General features: G+C 36.2%; 1 long non-coding RNA gene across 1 annotated transcript in view; it reads left to right on the forward strand.

The window, feature by feature from the left end:
• Positions 1 to 20230, forward strand: part of LOC129523977 (uncharacterized) — a 90224-nt gene that overhangs the window by 20232 nt on the left and 49762 nt on the right. The window lies entirely within an intron of this gene.

The following is a 20230-nucleotide window of genomic DNA, read 5'->3' on the forward strand; positions in this document are numbered from 1 at the left end:
CTGGTAAAAGTTCGGGACCACATACACATTAAATTCTATATACCATTTTTATGGGCTTCTCCAGATCCCTCCATGAACCTCTATGGATTATGACCCTGCTTCAGACATTAATTACATAATGTTTACTTTGCCATGAAACTATAATACCCAATACTTGCTTACAAACTTCTTTGATATAGTCATTTCAATATCCCCCATTGGTAACTTTATTTCATTATTGGGGCATACAGCCCTCTGTGGGCCGCCCAGTGCCGCCCATTTGCCTTAGAAAGACTTGTCTCACTCCAATCATCACAATATCACGTTCTATCTTCAGCGATTTTACATCACTCCTCTGCCCCTCAAACTCATTCTGTAGCTCAAACCACTTTGATATTTCTCATTACAGTTAATATTTCCATTCTGCGTCCTTTGGAGGTGTTATAATGATCATAAATTTGTATTTGAGAGATGGCGATGGTAAGAGTGACAAATTGATTGGATGGAGGACAAACTGGAGGCAAGGAGACTGGAACTCTATTTCCATTAACAATTGAAAGACAATCAGGGCTTGAGCTAGGGCGACTCTGATCTCTGAGTTGTTGACTCTTTCCTCCTGCAATCATAATATTGCTGTCTGCTAGCCTTTATCTCCCATTTCCATCTCTTTTACTCTACTGTTTGATGTACCAGATTTTGAGTCTTAATATGGTAAGAACGCAAAGCCTTAGTTTACTTTCCCTCATTTTCATTAACTTTTTTCATCATCCTGTAATTTTTGCTCGATTTTGGGCTTATCCACTTTCTTTCTAGTCCAATTTAAATTGTCTTGAAAAGTACTGATTACCAATTGTGTATAATGGCTCTGATGAAATAAACAGCAGTAAAAGTGTTTATATTATAATTTTGCGTAAAGAGAACACCTGAATTTACTTTACTTTATTCTAAATATAAATTTCTCAATTTTAAGAGATAACCCTTGTGAAGTGGACTATGGCAGCTATTGTATCCACCCAAGATTTCCCATCATTCTGCTTCTCTTAGAAAAAGTAAGACCTTTCTTTTGGAGAACTGCTCCCACATTCCATGAGGTTTAGGTGGAGCTGTCAATCATGGTAATATGCCTTCCATCTCCCAGCAGCCATAAGAATGGCCTAGTTACCTAATCTGGCCAGCTAGAGTAGCCCAGCTCAGAAATGGTCATTGACTACAAGTCTACCCAACTCTTGATCCCCTGAGAACTTTTCTACTAGAAATAGCAGGGAGGGTTCTTTTTATCTTGGGGCCAATATGTTGAAAGAAATGAGCCCAACATTGTTTGCCGACATCGCACTCTGCTGTGAGATAACAAGAGGGAATTAGGGCAATTTACAAAGAGCAGCATAGGCAAGTAAATATAAGAGATGAATAAAAAGTGATTAAAATTATCTTTTGAGACTAGGTTCAGTGTTGGAACAAACATAGGGTTTAGATTAGAATGTCTAGATTTCTATTTAATTTTGATAAAATTCAAGACATATTTATGTGCAAAGAACAGTTATATATTTGTGTGAGGAAAGTTGCAATTAAATTGGTTCCAAGATCCCATTGCCTGAATGCTCCCAAAGTAGGCACATTTTCTTTCCAAGCTTCAAGCCAAGTCACAAACTTAAGCAGAGATTCGTGAGCCACTCCTTCTGAGATGACTACTATAAACTCAAACAGTCTCTATTTGGGACACTAACCACTCCTAGATTAATTAGTCCCCCAACCACAGATCCTGATAGACTCCTGGATTTGGAAAAACTTCATATCCTTCAAATCTATGTCCAGTTTCCACTGCTCATCATCCATGAAAAGATGTCAAAACAGAGAACTCCATCACTGTGCTAAAACAACATCTTTCCTATCGGTGGAAAAACCTTTTCACTTTTCTAGCCTTGTCTCACTCACCTTCTCCATCAAAAAATCCCTGCTTAATAGCACTAATAGCTTCTACCCTATGCTACTTCTCCATGAGCCCTAAAACATTGGCAGCTAGTCAAAAACCAAGGAAAATGTAGGTCACTCCGAATTATTTTTGGAAAATTAGCAGGGAGGGGCAAATGCCACATAATAAGCACATTTGTTGGCATAAGACCCATTGGAAGACATGTAGGTGGAAGGTACCCTCTAACTTTTCTTTGTGTTGCATGTGTAATTCAACCAACGGGAAGAGGGGAATGACCTCCCAGGTGTTTTCATTGTGATGGAGGCCATTCTCCCACAGTTTTCTTGCTTCCAAAGCCTCTATCCAAGAAAATCCGCTAGATATTTTAACTCTTCGTCTTGCTCTTAGCCTCCTGAGACCATACTCTTTCCTCTGAATGCTAGTCATCTTTCTGGAAGGTCAAACTGAGGGAACCTCTGTAAAACATTCTTTCATTCTGTTGCTAACATATTGCCTATCCCACTGGGAAGGGCCTGGCCCAGAGCAGCAGTTGTGGTAACAGGCTTCCTGTCTTGAGAATGATGCCAAGTGTATTAGAATTCACCAATCTGAGGAAATATGACCCCACTCAATTCATGAAACAAGTTCTGTACTACTAAAGTTTTCTTAATAACATCCTCCCGATTCAGAGATGCACCCCAGGCAACCCAAGAAAAAAAAAAAAAGCCTGTCTGTCCAGAGCATTTCACTCAGTTTTGTCCTGAATCACAGGCTGTCCTCTTGCTTCAGAACTTGTCTCTTTGCTTGTCCTGTTTTGGATTCCAGAGTCATGTAGACTACACATTTTCTTATTAAGGACACGTCCGTTTATATTTTCAGCTTGTGCTCATATTCAAAAGGTCAATGTCACTCTATCCCTACACCCCAGCCAAGTAAACACCACTGGACCACCTACTCGCTCCAAAGAAGAGAAGTATGTAAGTTTAAAAGAAATGCTGTTTCACATTTCCAAAAAGATCTCTAATGCAACTGAACTGAATGAGGATTTAAAAGAAAGATTTCCTACCACTGACTTCTTGGAGTCAATGACTATGATCGTGTCCATATTTCCTTGTATGAAAACTAAATACATACAATAAATTTCACAGGATTAGAAGTGGAATTGGTAATAAAGCAGGCCTGGAAAATTCAAACATTGCCAGATCGTTTCCAGAGATGGTGTGTCACTATTGCTCATTCCATTCTCATATCCAAAAATCCAAAGAAAAGTGAGGATTACCTCACACTCACAGAGAACATATCTGTATTCTCCCAACCACTTGTGGTGTTGAGTTGATTGACATATTTAAATATAAAAATGCTCCTAATATCCAATCTATTAAGAATAAATATTCTGGTTAGCCTATAGATGCATATATTCATGATCACTCATTTCATACGTACGTAGATAAACAGGCTCAGAACAAAATAATTGACCCTGGGTTCACTCAAAGTCAGTATTGTTTTCCGGCTTTTAAGTCTTGCACATGAGGTAAATTGGAGATTACTGATTTTGGAGGCACATATATAACCAGCAACCAATCAGTGAATGTGAAAATGTCATTCAGGGAGGGAGAAAAAAACTTAATTATGTGTTCTAGGCAAATCAAGCCACCCACCAGTGTATTTTCTGGACATGGTGATATTTTTGCTGGCATGGCATAGCTACATGAGGTTATTTTCCTAAGTTAATATATTTTTCTGAACAAAAGTTTGACCAAAGAAGTTGGCAAAAGTCAGATTTTATTTTTCAGTTTAAGGGGTGGTTTAGAAGGGGCATAGCTTTGGAGGTGTCATGTATGAATGGCTGTAGATTCTTAAATTGGCTAAAATGGCACTACTAGAGTAGTATTAAGAATCCCTGGGTGAAAAAAGTGAAAAGCTGGTGAAATCTAAAAAGCTCTCCGGGGAAACTGACACCGTTTCATAAGCCATTCCGTTACTATTGATGGTTAGCTCATTTTCCTAAGGGGGAAAAGTGTTCCAGGTGGCCAGTGATAAAAATAAATAATTGCCAACACGAAACATATTAGACAGTGAGAGTCAATAAGGTGGTTAGTATTGTGTAAGTGATGTCAACAGTATAGAAGAATTAAGACGTGATCACTATCAAGAAACTTACGATCAAAATGGAAGAGAGAAGCCTAAAATATGTATCAAGAAACACACAAGATGGTCTGTAATTTTAGACTGTACAATAATGTTCTTTCTTGCCATCTTTGCTTGGCTGACTTGTATTTATCTTCTAAGATCTATTTTACACATAAGCTCCTATGAGAAGCATGCCCCAGTCAGCCCCACCTCCATCTCCCTAGCCCCATACTGCTCTGGTTGGTATTTTATTGCACTCTATGCCTATGTCTAGCCTCAGGGGGTCACACTGTGTCATCACTGTTTCTCCAGCTAGGCAGTGAGCTATTGAGGGCCGTGTATTTTTATCTTTGTTTTCCCAGTATGTGGCACCATCAGCCAGTGAGTAGAAGCTCAATAAATGTTTGGATGACATCAGTGGGGAAAGATAATTAGGAGGGCTAAAAACATAAGGAAAAAGTATGAAGTGGATGTGGATTTTAAGCTGAGTCTTCAGGGATGCAAAAGATTATAATGAACAACTCTCTCCCCTCTGCCTAGTACTCCCTCTTTCCAGAGCAGAACTGCCCCTCCCTCATCCCATGTGATCCTGGGATGCACTCTCTAAACCATAGCCATGTGTCTCAATTCATGTATAGAAGTCATTAAAAGAATTGGACACATAACTCAATTACAGCTGATCAGAACCTTTTCTTGAAATGTGCCACATAGATTGGGGGTGAGAAAGGCTGTTTCTTCCTTTTAGATCTCAGACTAAGCCTGTCAGCTTAATTTTCCAAGCCACTACCTTGTCCTCCATGTGGGGAGAGCATTTGTGAAGCAGGAGAGAACACAGCCAACAGGAGAGGCAAATGCAAGCATCAGACCCAGGTGTGCCACGCTCGGGCTTCCAATGCATATTCTGTTTTGTTTCAGTTAGAAGAACATGTATTCTATCCCTTGGATCCCAAAGGCCCCATCTAATGCAATAAATCTACATTAAAGTGTATAGTTCTTCCGTATACATTCTCTTTTGAATCCCAGGATCACCCCTTGTTATTGGCAGTATTAATACTGCAGTTTTAAAGAGGAAGAAATTGAGGCTCAAAGAGATAAAATACCCTGCTTAAGATCTCATAGGGAAAATATGGCTAATTTACCTGAATGCTCTGATTTCCAGTGTAACATTCTTTTTCACCATACACTTTTTCTTTGTTGCTAGGTTGGAGTTAAGACTCTATCTCAAATTTACAAAAGTACAAAACATGCTATTATAAAAATGTATAGCAGGGTGACCTAGGTTGAGCCTAGCCAGAGAATAATGAGGACGGGAGAACAATAACTGTCCTCATTTCTGTGCAGAGTACAGAATGGCTTCTGCGCAGAGGAGAGCATAGCTTCACCAAATATGCAGGCCTTTGCTCATGAGTATATTTCTGGGACACCTCAGAAATGTGGGGATGGGGATTAATGGCTTAGAATGCTTGGTAAACTGAAGGGATAATAAACAAGGAAAATTTGTTCATAGAGGCTTATTTGTACCTACAATTTTGTGAAGTTTGAGCACATTCAGGTTAAATTTGTCTTCCTTCAATAACATGTTCAAGTTTTAGAAACTAAGCAAAGATGGAAATATACTTGCATTTACTTAAAAATGCTTTTATCTATTGATGTTTTTAATGGAGGATTCTATCTGGAATAGAAAAGAAGATGTTAGCAAGACAAGTTGTACATGTAGAAAGACTGATTTTTGTTGCTGTTGTTAAATTGTTATTTAGAGGCAGGAGAATGTGAATGAAATTCAAAATGCAAGATAAACTGACCGTATAATCTTGATAAACCTCTTTAAATATCATTTTCCTTGCTTGTGAAGCAATGATACGAATAATTACCTCACCATATATTTGCCAAGATTTAATAAGTTAATATCCACAAATGAGTATAATAAATGTTAGGATATTACAAATGTTAACTATTTTAACCTTGCTTATGATATCACATTCAATATGATCTCACTTAAACACACCTCAGATTGAAATATTTTTTCTAAGTTAAAAAATACTTTTAGGATTACAGCTTCATCCATGTCCCTACAAAGGACATGAACTCATCATTTTTTATGGCTGCATAGTATTCCATGGTGTATACGTGCCACATTTTCTTAATCCAGTCTATCATTGTTGGACATTTGGGTTGGTTCCAAGTCTTTGCTATTGTGAATAGTGCTGCAATAAACATACATGTGCATGTGTCTTTATAGCAGCGTGATTTCTAATCCTTTGGGTATATACCCAGTAATGGGATGGCTGAGTCAAATGGTATTTCTAGTTCTAGATCCCTGAGGAATCACCACACTGACTTCCACAATGGTTGAACTAGTTTACAGTCCCACCAACAATGTAAAAGTGTTCCTATTTCTCCACATCCTCTCCAGCACCTGTTGTTTCCTGACTTTTTAAAGATCGCCATTCTAACTGGTGTGAGATGGTATCTCATTGTGGTTTTGATTTGCATTTCTCTGATGGCCAGTGATGATGAGCATTTTTTCATGTGTCTTTTGGCTGCATAAATGTCTCAGCAAACTATCGCAAGGACAAAAAACCAAACACCGCATGTTCTCACACATAGGTGGGAATTGAACAATGAGAACACGTGGACACAGGAAGGGGAACATCACACACTGGGGCCTGTTGTGGGGTGGGGGGAGCGGGGAGGGATAGCATTAGGAGATATACCTAATGTTAAGTGACGAGTTAATGGGTGCAGCACACCAACATGGCACGTTGTGCACATGTACCCTAAAACTTAAAGTATAATAAAAAATAAATAAATAAAATTTAAAAATACTTTTAGGAACTGTTTCTTTTAGAGCTTCAAACAGGAACAACTTTGCCTAAAGACAACTTTGTTGGGGTAAATTTATATTTTCCCACGTATACGTATATCACACTCTAAGGAGATATACGCTACCTGAATTGAATAAAAGGAATAAAAGGCCGTTTTTTTTTTGTTTTGTTTTGTTTTTTGAGACGGAGTCTTGCTCTGTCACCCAGGCTGGAGTGCAGTGGTGCAATCTCGGCTCACCGCAACCTCTGCCTCCTGGGTTCAAGCAATTCTCCTGCCTCAGCCTCCTGAGTAGCTGGGAACACAGGCCTGTTTCACCATGCCCAGCTAAATTTTTTTGAATTAATTTTAATTTTTATTTTTATTTTTAGTAGAGACGCAGTTTTAACACGTTATCCAGGCTGGTCTTGAACTTCTGACCTCAGGTGATCCACCTGTCTCAGCCTCCCAAAGTGCTGGGATTATTAAGAAAGCTCTTTCCTCTCAAATGTTCTACTTTTATATGTAATGAAAAAAAAATCTACTTAGTCACTGGTTAGTCTGCCTTTGCATTTAGGAAACAATCTCATATACATCTGTAAGTCTCTACCTCCTCATTTTGGTGAGACTACAAGAAATGAAATTCTTCAACCTGCAGGCAAAAGCTCTGCTCAGAACATGAACCAAAATAATTCAGCCTATCAGTGCAAAATGACCTGCATGCTCTCTAACAGGTAAAGTCTGGCACTGAGATCTACCATCTGGTGAGGTTGCTGTGGCTCCTTGGTCTTGTTTTAACTTCCAGTTTTGCAGTCCTCCATACCTGTTTTCCCATTACCTTTCCCCCATACCTCGAAATGTTTGTCTGAACCTTGAGATTGTGCCACCTTCTGGAGTTGGAGGCCTGCCCTAAATCCATGGTTTGCCCTGAGCAGTGCTCATCATCTCTGTATCCTCTATCATTTCACTCTCCCCCTCCCCCTCCCTCTCTTAGGATGCAGTATTCTATTGCCTGCCTGTCCTACAAATCACTGGTTTGGATACCACTTTCACTCAAAGAGACTTGCCTGGAGTCAGGACTGTGTCAAATGTGTAATTATTAGTATTACTGCAGCTCAGAACTCCTGCTACCTTAAACAAAATTAGGAACCAGTGTCTATCAATCTCAGCCCTGTTCAAATGGGAGTTTCCTACAGTCCCATGCATATTATGAGTCGGACTTCTTACCACTTCAATGGGAGTCAATCCTACACCATATGTAGCTCCTCTTGTGCTAGGAAAACAGATTATTTCTTCTATTTTGGTTGGCTTACTGTTAAGATCCCTGCAAGACGCGAAGCCGAGAATACACAGATTTTGAAACGATCCACACCAAATAGAATGTCTAAAAATAAATTTTTTTCATCAGCAAACTAAGATTTAATGTTTCTGTTTGCTATTTCTCCCATATTATAGAAAAATATAAATCATTTTTAATGTTCTGTCTTTTAATAAAGACAGAAAATGTCAAAAATACAGAAGAGTCTAAAGAAGAAAAAAGCCTCATTATATTTATCAAGTGCATAAAATTATTCTTTATACCAGTTCAGAGAATATAAATATTCATATGAAAACACATATGTGTACATTACATTTTTCAATGTAATGCTTAATAAATCTTAACATATCTACCTATGAATTTGTTAGGTCCTCATGTTGTTTTGGTTTGTAACAAACATTTGACAAAAGAAAATAATGACCGGCCATATTAAGTGTGGATGCCAATGAGCCCAGAATAAAGAGAGAGAAAATCTGAGTTTAGTCCTTATTCTGTTGCCAGAACTTACTGTGTGAACTTGGAAAACGTGTTTAGTCTCTTTGGACCTTAGTCACTTATAATGGAGTGGAGCTTAATGTCCTCTAAGGCCTGGCATACATGTAAAGAACTAAGGTGCCATAGGCTTGTGACTTTCTGTTAAATTGTAAAATGCTAAAAAGTATTAGCTGAAGCTGTAATAAAATACATACCAAGAGCAAAAGTAAATTATGAAACAGAGCAACTAACTATAAACAAAATGAGTAAAAAGTGAGTAGAATAGTGAGTAGAAATGTTGTGATTGGTTTTACTAGCAAACAGCATAAGATTTTTTTTCTTATTGTTTTATAATATAAGAAACCATAAATGCTGGGTCAAAAAGTTTTAATTCAATTTAATACACACTAAGCAGTCATTTATGTTTTTTGACAAAGCCTGTGGATGTAACTGGAGTTGTATGTAAGGAAGATAAATCTAAATTCCATTTCCACATTTGTCTTTTTGTAGGGGGGTGCATTTTATTTTGTTATTGTTGAGCATGGAAGTATACAGGAGTGATCTTTCATTGTGGCTTTGTCACTTTTTAATGACAGTGTTTGGTGGATACCCAACACTGGTATCCACCAGTGTTGTGTTTGTGTGTCTACGTCTCTATGTTGGGCCCTGACTAAGAACTTTTATTTGTAAAATTGGCAGCAGGCCCTGTATCTATTTTGATGCCTTCACCACAAGAATCCAAGATCAATGTTATAGTTAGGAATCCAGTATGATTTTCTACTAGCATTTAAACAATTTTGTTGATTTTTATAATCTCTCTTACTAATTGTTTTCTTTCATATTTTAAAAATTCTAATTAGACTCTAATTCAACTACTCTAGAAGCCAAGGACATACTATCCATCAGCTTAATCTTTCAGCAAATAGTTCTTGACAAAATTTTCTCCAAATTTTACATTGCCTGTCACGTTGATAAAGGTACACTTGTTATGTGATTTATGTCAAACAATGAGACAATTTCTTCTTGCATTGTTTTTTTCAAATCTTAGCTAATAATTTTCTCTCTGAATTCTGGACTGGAAAATATATATTTCCCTTTAGTTCCCTGGCTTGTTTTATTTCCAACAGGCGTTTGTTTTTCTTTTTAAAAAAATGTTTGTTTCTCCCTTGCCCGCCGGCCTTTCAGCAGCCCTATATGAAGTCCATCATATTAGCCAATGTTATATGCTGTTTCAGCATCCAACGTACTCCACCCTGGAGAGATCATATTTCAGGAATGACGTGATTTGTATGCATAAGATTGGGGGATGGGAAGGCAAGGAGAAGAGGGAAAGGCTGTATGTACATATATTCATATAAGGAACTGGGGCTTCCTTTGGCTTTAAATACTATACAGACACACTATTGTTAGTAAAATTGAAGACCTTGTGAAACTGGAAAACCAGAGAGAAGAAAGACTTTTTGTTTTTAAATATGGAAACAGAAGAGCCATAACTGAAAATAAAGTGGGGTTCCTGGATAGTCAGTCTCCTGTGTTTTTGGTTGGTAAAAGTCAATGGAATCCTTTCATAGCAAGCAAAGGTTGGCCACAGGGGCAGCTGACATTGGAAACACAGCACAGAGCTCATGTTTTGTGGAGCTTATTGACTGCTTCCAAAACAGAAGAAATAAACAGAGGACTGGTTTTTTAATTTTAGGATCTATTTGCACCCTATTAAATTAGAGAACCGAAATGACGTCTGCCCAGAGGAACTCCTGGCTACACCAGTGCTTTCCTCCCTAGCTTGACAAAAGGTGATTCAGTTCTAAGTGGGCACGTATCACTCCCTTCTCCAGGAGTACCAGTCACTGGGATGAAACACAAAAATAATGCTGTTGCCTTTGTGTCTAATAATGTCACATCATTGAGTTTCAGTTCAGTGTTAAGAGGTTTATGCCAAAAACAAGTTGTGTATTGAAAGTCATTCGCTGTTAAGTTTGCTAAATCGTGGCTTGAACTGGAGGTCTACAGCTTCTCCCTCAAAATGAGACCAGTTTAATTTTTATTTTGAAAGTTGTTTTTCAACACTTTTAGAACATATTCCAAATTCATTTTCTTCTAATCTAGTTTAGATAGTTTGTTAATTTATTTTTTATCTTCTATCATTAGAATGAGAACACAAAAAGAGTAAAAAGCTTTTATGTATTTATAGGGAATAAGAGAATGCCTACACATAATAATTGCAGAATAAACACTTTCATAAAAGGGAAGAGCTGTACACATAGACACACACACCTATGCAAACTGGAGTGCTTGACTTCAGAATAATAAATTTTTAACAATAGATTTGCTCTGAATTGACTTATGCATTCCATGAAATTAATGAATTATCAATACAAAGACGTAACCTGACATCTGTGAAGCAGCAAGAGGCAATCAACTATGATTTTTTTTTCTTCTTTTCAAAGAAGAAAATAAGGCTAAATTGTACAAGATTTAATATAGTTGTATATACTTAACAGCTTCCAGTTTATTAGAATGCAGCCTTAAATATATGGCTTACTCTAACCAAAAATAAATCTTAATCAGAAGACAGACAATAATTCTTAGAATTTTTTGTTGTTGCTTGTTTGTTTTTTGAGAGAGGGTCTCATTCTGCTGCCTAGGCTGGAGTACAGTGGCACTATCTTGGCTCACTGCAGCCTCCCACCTCAGCCTCCAGAGTAGCTGGGACTATAGGCGCGCACCACCACACCTAGCTAATTTTTTTTCTTTTTTTTTTTTGGAGGAGATGGGGTTTCACCATGTTGCCCCGGCTGGTCTGGAACTCCTGGGCTCAAAGGGTCCACCAGCCTCAGCCTCCAAAGTTCTGGGATTACAAGCCTTGGATTTTTTTTTAAAGCTAAAGATTTCTACTAATGTAATGTTGAAACAGAATAATGTTAATATTTCAAAATCATTTTCTTTTCTTTAGCAGTAACTTAAAAGTTAGAAATTAATAAGAAAGTTTAGAGACTTTTATTGCCATCTCAGCAAGGTTCTGTGTAATTCAACGAAGTAAGCTAATTGTTCTTCCAAACTATAATTCACAAAACTTTCTCCTTCCCAAAATTGAAGCTTGCAAAAAACTAGACTTAATTGAAATTAATGTTTTCAAGACAGTGAAAAAAAACAGAATAGAATGGGAGAAAGTATTGGCAAATCATACATCTGATAAGAGTCTAGCACCCAGAATACATAGAGAACTACTACAATTCAACAACCAAAAGACAAATAATCCAATTAAAATATGAACAAAATACTTGAATAGACATTTTCCCAAAGAATATATATGAATGGCCGATGAGCACAGGAAAAGTTACTCAGCACCATTGGTCATTCGGGAAATGTAAATAAAAACCCCTTCGCATTCAATAAGATGATTACATTCAGAAAAACAAAAACATTGCATGATTGGCAAAAATGTGGTAAATTGGAACCGCTGGGCATTGCTGGAGGAAATATAAAATGGCACAGCTTCAGTGGAAAATATTTTATCAGTTCCTCAGAAAATTAGATACAGAATTGCCACATAATCCATAAATTTCATTGTTAGGCGTATACCTTAAAGAATTGAAAACAGGTGCTCAAACAAATACTTGTACACGCATGTTCATAGCAGGACTATTAAAATAGCAAAAAGACAGAAATGCCTAAGTGTACACGCATGTTCATAGCAGGACTATGAAAATAGCAAAAAGACAGAAATAGCCTAAGTATGTGTATATATATACATACACACACACACACACACACACACAGAGTAGAATTTATTTAGCCACTAAAAGGAATGAAATGCTGATACATGCTACAGGCTACAGTGCGGATGAACCTTGAAAAGGCTGTGCTGAGTGAAAGAAACAGACATAAAAGATCATATGTTGTACAATTCAATTTACATGAACTATCTAGAATAAGTGAATTCCTAGAGACAAAAGCGGATTGGTGCTTGCCTGAGGGGAGAACTGAGGGTAAAGGCTAACATGGAGAACCGGTTTAATGTATTCAGGATTTTATTTTGGAGTAATGAAAATGTTTTGGAACTGGATACAGGCGGTGGTTTCACAACACTGTGAATGCACTAAGTGTCACTAAACTGTTCACTTTTAAATGGTTAATTTTATGTTACATGTCTTCAAACACAAATTTAAAAACTTACTTTAGAAAATTTAGTTTTAAATATTAATTGAAAAGAGTATTTATGCTTTGATGTGTGCTTTTATAAAACAGCTCTATTGATAATTTCCTCATCTATCAGATCAATTTAGAAACAGAAATCAGACATTTCTATTTAAGAAAAATTGTATTTGTTTATATGCTTTGTTATTAGAAAAAATATAGGACAAAGATGTGGATTTAAGTTTTGTGCCCAAACTTACTAATCTTAGAAAAGCAGTAGTATCTTTGCATCTCAGTGTCCTTACTTGCAAACAAAAATAATATTACCTATTCTATCTGCCCCAAAGGGTACATATGATGATTTAATGAAAACTAATTTACATCAGAATTCTTTTAGAACTCTGAAGTAGCATATAAATAAAAGGTGTTCTTGTATTCAGTCATACAATTAAACAGATATTATACAGCAAGTTTTTGAATAACCTTAAGAAGGAACACTTTTAGGAAGAGGCAGCAACTAGTTTAAATTAAATTTAACTTAAAAAATGTATTGAGTGCCACTACACATCAGACAATATTCAAACAGTTGAAATACAGTGAACAAAACACACAGAATGCCCTGCCTTCAAGAAGTTTACCATCTTGCTCAGAGATATTTCAGAAGGTGTGTGTTTAGAGAATGAAGGTATGTCTAAGGGTGTGGAGAGAGGAGATTATTCTGAATCCTAAATCGACTGTTTCCCCTCCACAATTTTATGAGGCCTGGCTAATTCGTAGCAAATGGAATGTATACCTCTGGACTTTCATATACAGAGATTTTTCAGAGAAAGAATAAAAATGGGTCTAAACTTTAAAACCTTCAAGTTCATTTTGTTCAACTAAGTTGACTGATGAAAAGTCATTTTTTGATCAAGAATTATGTGGAAAGAGTGTCAAGCAAAATGGCTAGTACTGAAGTCCATGGAGAAAAAGATACATATTGAGGAGTTCAAGTGATGGGGTACCTAAAACACTATTAAATAATAGGAACTTAAGATCACTTTTTAATGATTTCTGTTGTTTCACGTTAAATGCTTTTTTAAAATTAACCTAGACTAAAATAAGGTCTGCTACACAAATGGTTGGGTTTTGGAAAACTCAAGTAAAGTGATTTTATTCTATGTCTGTATTGGTATGGCACAAAGAGACGAGAATAGTCTTGGGAAGAGAGACTTATTATTCACTAGAGCCAGATACTGGGATCAAGTGTCACCATAAAAAAAATAAGACCCAAGGAATGCACACAGTAATCTAAGTGAAAGCACTAAAACACTGCCCCCTCCCCTCCACATTACACATGCCAAAACAGAATATAGGTCTGTGAGCTTGAGCCAAGTTTATTCAAATCTCATGTAGTTTTACGTGGGTTACTTTGATTAGTAGAGTTTGAGGTTTGTTTGTTGTTTATTCCAGTGGAAGAAAAAAAATTTTTTTTTTTTTTTTTTTTGAGACGGAGTCTCGCTCTGTCGCCCAGGCTGGAGTGCAGTGGCGTGATCTCTGCTCACTGCAAGCTCCGCCTCCTGGGTTCACGCCATTCTCCTGCCTCAGCCTCCCGAGTAGCTGGGACTACAGGCGCCCGCCAGCACGCCCGGCCAATTTTTTGTATTTTTAGTAGAGACGAGGTTTCACCATGTTAGACAGGATGGTCTCAATCTCCTGACCTCATGATCCACCCGCCTCGGCCTCCCAAAGTGCTGGGATTACAGGCGTGAGCCACAGCGCCCGGCTTCCAGTGGAAGAAAATTTTTAAAGCAACAGGCAGAGATACAGAGGTAAAAAGCATCATGCAAACTGTAGGGATCTGTAGGTCCTTCAGTGTTGTTGGACTGTAAATTCCAAGAACAGAGTAGCAAGTGATGAGGCTGATTGAGGAGGAGAATCAATTTCATGGAAATGAAAAGCTTTCTGTGGGTTGAGAGGGAGCTTGATCCATCCCATAGGCAATAGAGAGACATAGACTTAAGCAAGAAAGTGACAGATCAGCTTTATGACTCAGTAAGACCATTTGGCATTGTATATAACACAGCTATGAAAGGATCAGGTACATAGTTAAAAAGGTTACTCATGAGTCAGTTCAGTAACAGGATTAGTTATCTAATACCTGACCAATTTCATTCAAGATTTTCTTCAGCGGCCTAGCATTCTTGCCAGTATAAAGTACTCAGGAGCAAGAAACTGTTGCCTAGAAAAATGGAAATTCGGATTCAAGTTAAAAAGACAAAACCACAGAAGGATGACTTTGGTATTTTCTTTTAACTAATGAAAACTTCAGAAATTGCTAATGCCCACAGTTTTCCAGGAAGAAAGATTTGCTTTGCATGGGGCTTTCTTGCCAAAGTTCTCCCCACAACCCCCACTTTTTAAAAGAGAGCCTTTGGGGAAGCCCACAATCTATAAATTCGTATTTGAATAATTGCTTGGTTTTGCTTTTGGAATTTTGTTATAGAAATTAAATTTTCTTATAAAAATGTTTTTGGAGGTTGATAATTGAGAAAGCCAGACAATAAGAATGAAAAAATAATGTGGTTCAATGTATTCAAAAGATAGAAAGAGGAATCTTTAAACAATGATAATCTGAAAAAGAAATCACAAATAAATAAGAATATTGTGGACAAAATTGAGCACAGAAACAGAAAAAGATGAGTTCTTAAAATTCCCTAAGCAAAAGAGAGCTTTTAAATCACATTTAAAGAGATAAGAGAAACAAGAAGAGGAAATGCCTACTAGTTCAAGAAGTTTAAACACTACTTTCTTTCAACTTATCTATCTAAGTAGATAGAAAAAATGATTAAGAGGAAATTGGAACCCAAGATCAGTGAAAAGGTGCTAAGAGGACTTAGCCATTTCAAATCATTTCAAGTGTGTGGGCCCAGAAAAATTAGATTTTACAGAACTGAAAGAAAATTCAGAGGTGATCATAAAACCATCATCAGTGATGTTTGTGTAATTGTACAAACATTTGTAAGTGGTTTTGATTGCAGGAAATATTATAGAAGACTTGAATAATGTTGGCATATGAAATAAAGACTTAAAACTTTGGAGATAGGAAGTTGAGTTATGATTCTATAACTCAACAAAATTGTTGAACTCCTGCATTCCTACTTTTTTTTTCCATTTTGCCATCCTTAACATATTAGCTTCATTAAAATAAATACTTGTCACTTGCTAGTCACATAATGAAAATCACAGCTCCAAACCATTGTATCCTCACACAACTTTGTCTAAGGTAAAAGGGTATCTATTCTTCTATCTTTTTTTTTCATTTATGGAGCAAAATTCTTTCCAGAACCAGCCTGTCCCCAAGCAGATGCCTCTTTAAATGTCTTTGTTCCTAACTGAATTGCCTTCCTAACCCTATAAAATCTGTGGTGGAATGAATATGGTGACCATGATTAGGTCAGCTAGCTATGCTTTATCCCCTAGGGAGTAGGGATAGTCCTGTTTTTCTTGAGCATTCTGGCTCCTAAAAATTGAGGTTCTTTAAGATAATCAGGACTATTGGATAGGTTTAATGGTATCATTTGGCAGAGTATTCACGAAACATAGGCTATCAGAAGACAAAGATAAACAGTATGTATTTTTAAATTACTTTTTAAAGTTTTATTATGAAAAGCTCATATTAAAAGTGAATAAATCAATGACTCCCCCTGCCCAGTATCAACCTACCAACTTTCACAATTTTCAATATTTTGCCAATCTTTTTTCACCTATACATTCACCCTTTTTGTGGGATTATTTAAAGGAATTGAAAAATCATAAAATTTCATCCTGAAATATTTGTCTTTTTATAAGTGAAGATATTCAAAAGCCTAACAATACTCTTATGGCATTACAAATTATATATTAAAAACATAAATATCACCAACTTGTACCAAAATTTTTAATGGTCATAAAATGTCTTTAGATTTTTATTTTAAAATAATCTTTAGATTTACAGCACAGTTGCAAAAATAAGACAGAGAAGTTCCTGTGTACTCTGTACCCAGCTTCCTCTAATGCTAATGTCTAACATAACTGCAGTGTAATAATAAAAACTAAGAAATTAACATTGACAAACTACTATTAACTGAACTCTAGACTTCATTTGCATTTCCCAAATTTTTTCACCAATGTCCATTCTCTGTTCTAGGATCTAATCCAGGATATGACATTCTGTTACGATGTCTCATTAGTCTCCTCAACCTGTGACAGTTGTGTAGAATTTCTTAGTACCTTCTTATAGAAAAAAAAAAAGATTTTTCTACAAAAGATAATAAAATATGGTAAAATTTCAACAGCCGTGCAGTAAGATTATCATTTAAACAAGTTGCCATTATTCACTCAGACCTTTTTATTCATTCAACAAATATTATTGAACACATAGTACCTTCTATGTATTGGGGATACAGTAGCAAACAAATGACAAAGTTCTCTGCCCTCATGAAACTAATATTCTATGATAAATAGCAATAAAACTCTAAAGTAAAAATAAATATGTGCATATTTGGAGACAGGAAGTAATCAAAGAACCAAGAGAAATTATTTCATAGCATAGGGGTTTTTAGAGAACTCCTATATAACTGGAAAGGTAGAAATAACTCAAGTAAGGAATGAAAAGTTGACTGAAAGTCTTGTGATCTATGGGAAAAAAATAAGGAAACTCCTTGGGAATTTGTCCTCATTCGTGAAATGACCTCTGCATTTTAATTAGGAAAAGAAACTTGCTTGGCTATACTGCATTGAAAGTCAACCTAAAGGATTATTTCCTCCAAAATAAAAACATAGTTTACAGTTTACAATGCCAAAAGTCCAACCCTTAAATCCCAGAGCAATTTCCTGTTTTTATTTTAATCAATAACTTGAATAATGAGGTAGACTATTATTGTTCAACAATACCTGGTACCCTTCTTGGGGAAAGATTATATTTCCTTCCCTCCTTGAAAATAAACTTGGCCAATGACCTTGGCTAATGAAATATGATAGAAGAAACACTAGTCACTTGTAGCTAGAAGTGCAAAAAGTCAGTTATGTCCCTACATTTTCTTTTCCCTCAAGCAAAATCAGCAGCTATGTTCCATATACTGACCTGTCAGCCTGGGCCCCAGAATGAATACCACGATGATGTGGAGGATGGGAGCATCTCTCTATGTACTTATGTCATTCATTTCCCTCAGCAATATTTTGTGTAGCTTTCAGTGTGCAGGAGGTTAGTATGCTCATCTTCTGCATTAGCTTTTTGCAGAGTTTTTTTGTTGTTGTTGTTTACGTAGAAGTTGACTGCTGTGAATAAAGATGGTTTTACTTTTTCTCTCCAAATATAATCCCTTCTATACCCTTTTCTTTCCTTATTTTATTCCGGAAGCTACAGTGTAATGCTTAATGGATGTGGTGAGAGCAGATATCATTGCCTCGCTCCTCACTATAGGAAAAAGATTGCATTTTTTTTTTTACCAAATATAATTTTGAATGTATGTTTTTTTCTTTACCATTAGATCAGTTTTTGTTTCATGTATTTTGAACTCTGTTATTAGGTGAATGCATAATTAAGATTTCTATATTATCTCCATGAATTTACCCTTTATCAGCATGAAATGTCTTTTCTATCCCATATGAATACTGATATCCCTTGTTCAAAGGCTTACTTTGTCTGATATTAATGTAACCATTTTAGCTATCTTTTAATTAGTGTTTATGTAACATATCATTTTCCATTCTTTTACTTTTAATGTATTTGTGAATTTACATTTAAAGTGGGTTGCACTCACCTGCATCATGGACATCCTTTTAATTTTTTTATTTTTCTATTAATCCTAATTTCTTCCTGTTATGTATCATCTTGCTAATTTTTCACATGACACATTCAGCTATTCTAAATATCTAAACCTTTTTTTGAACAATTGATACTTGTGAAAATGTATAATCTATTCTCTCCTATTTAACATCTTTATAGAAAAATCTGGGTGAAAGGTTGTTATCAGTGAGTTTTTTATTTGTTCTCCATTCGTAAATGTCTAGCCATCTGTCAATACTGCAAGACAGTGGCTCATTGCTCTATCCTTACACAAATTCAATTACCTATATACATTCTATCTATAGAAGGGGCTTGCTTAAAAATGACTGCAGGATAGTAAATATGATGACATTATCTTAAATATTTTGCTTGTAGTTATTTTCAATGGCGCAACTGAAAGTATATGTTTCTTGAAAGGAATTAATTATTTGATCTTGATTCTCAATTCTCTCTTTCAAAAAATAAAATTATTTAGCTTTCATCTATCTTATCATGTAAAGAATAGAATAATTTATACGCATGTAGAACATAATACTCAATAAATTTTATTTATTATTAGAACATTCATGCTATGGTCATATTGTTTTTTAGAATTCAATTGTGCTTTATTTAGGTTATTATCCTATAATTAAATATTCTCAATACAAGCTAATTTAAATCCTTGTTTTTTAAAATTAATGCATAGGTTTTCTTTCATTTCTTCTATGCCTATCAGGGTTTCGAAGACAGAAAAAAAATATTCTTCAACATTTCTTGAACTATCACGTCTCCGTGTGACACTTTTTAGCAAGGTTAAATAAGAAATTTAATTCTCATATAGGTATAAAAGGAAATCATGGCCAGTATAGATTTATCTGTGGTCATCTGAGGAAGACTCAGAAGAACTTGAACTTATCTGCTAAGCTCTAGCTGCAAACTAATGAGAACAAAAACAGCACTTCCTTGTCTTTCATGGCGACATTTTTCCCTAGAAGTAAATGTTTATCTTGCTTTTGCATTAAGAATTGTGTTTCTTCATGAAAAAATGCTCACCATCACTGGCCATCAGAGAAACGCAAATGAAAACCACAATGAGATACTATCTCACACCAGTTAGAATGGCAATCAATCATTAACAAGTCAGGAAACAACAGGTGCTGGAGAGGATGTGGAGAAATAGGAACACTTTTACACTGTTGGTGGGACTGTAAACTAGTTCAACCATTGTGGAAGTCAGTGTGGCGATTCCTCAGGGATCTAGAACTAGAAATACCATTTGACCCAGCCATCCCGTTACTGGGTATATACCCAAAGGACTATAAATCATGCTGCTATAAAGACACATGCACACGTATGTTTATTGTGGCACTATTCACAATAGCAAAGACTTGGAACCAACCCAAATGTCCAACAATGATAGACTGGATTAAGAAAATGTGGCACATATACACCATGGAATACTATGCAGCCATAAAAAAATGATGAGTTCATGTCCTTTGTAGGGACATGGATGAAATTGGAAATCATCATTCTCAGTAAACTATTGCAAGAACAAAAAACCAAACACCGCAGATTCTCACTCATAGGTGGGAATTGAACAGTGAGAACACATGGACACAGGAAGGGGAACATCACACTCTGGGGACTGTTGTGGGGTGGGGGGAGGGGGGAGGCATAGCATTAGGAGATATAC

The sequence above is a fragment of the Gorilla gorilla genome, chromosome 7 (genome assembly GCF_029281585.2).
Source record: "Gorilla gorilla gorilla isolate KB3781 chromosome 7, NHGRI_mGorGor1-v2.1_pri, whole genome shotgun sequence".
In the NCBI taxonomy this organism is placed as follows: Eukaryota; Metazoa; Chordata; class Mammalia; order Primates; family Hominidae; genus Gorilla; species Gorilla gorilla.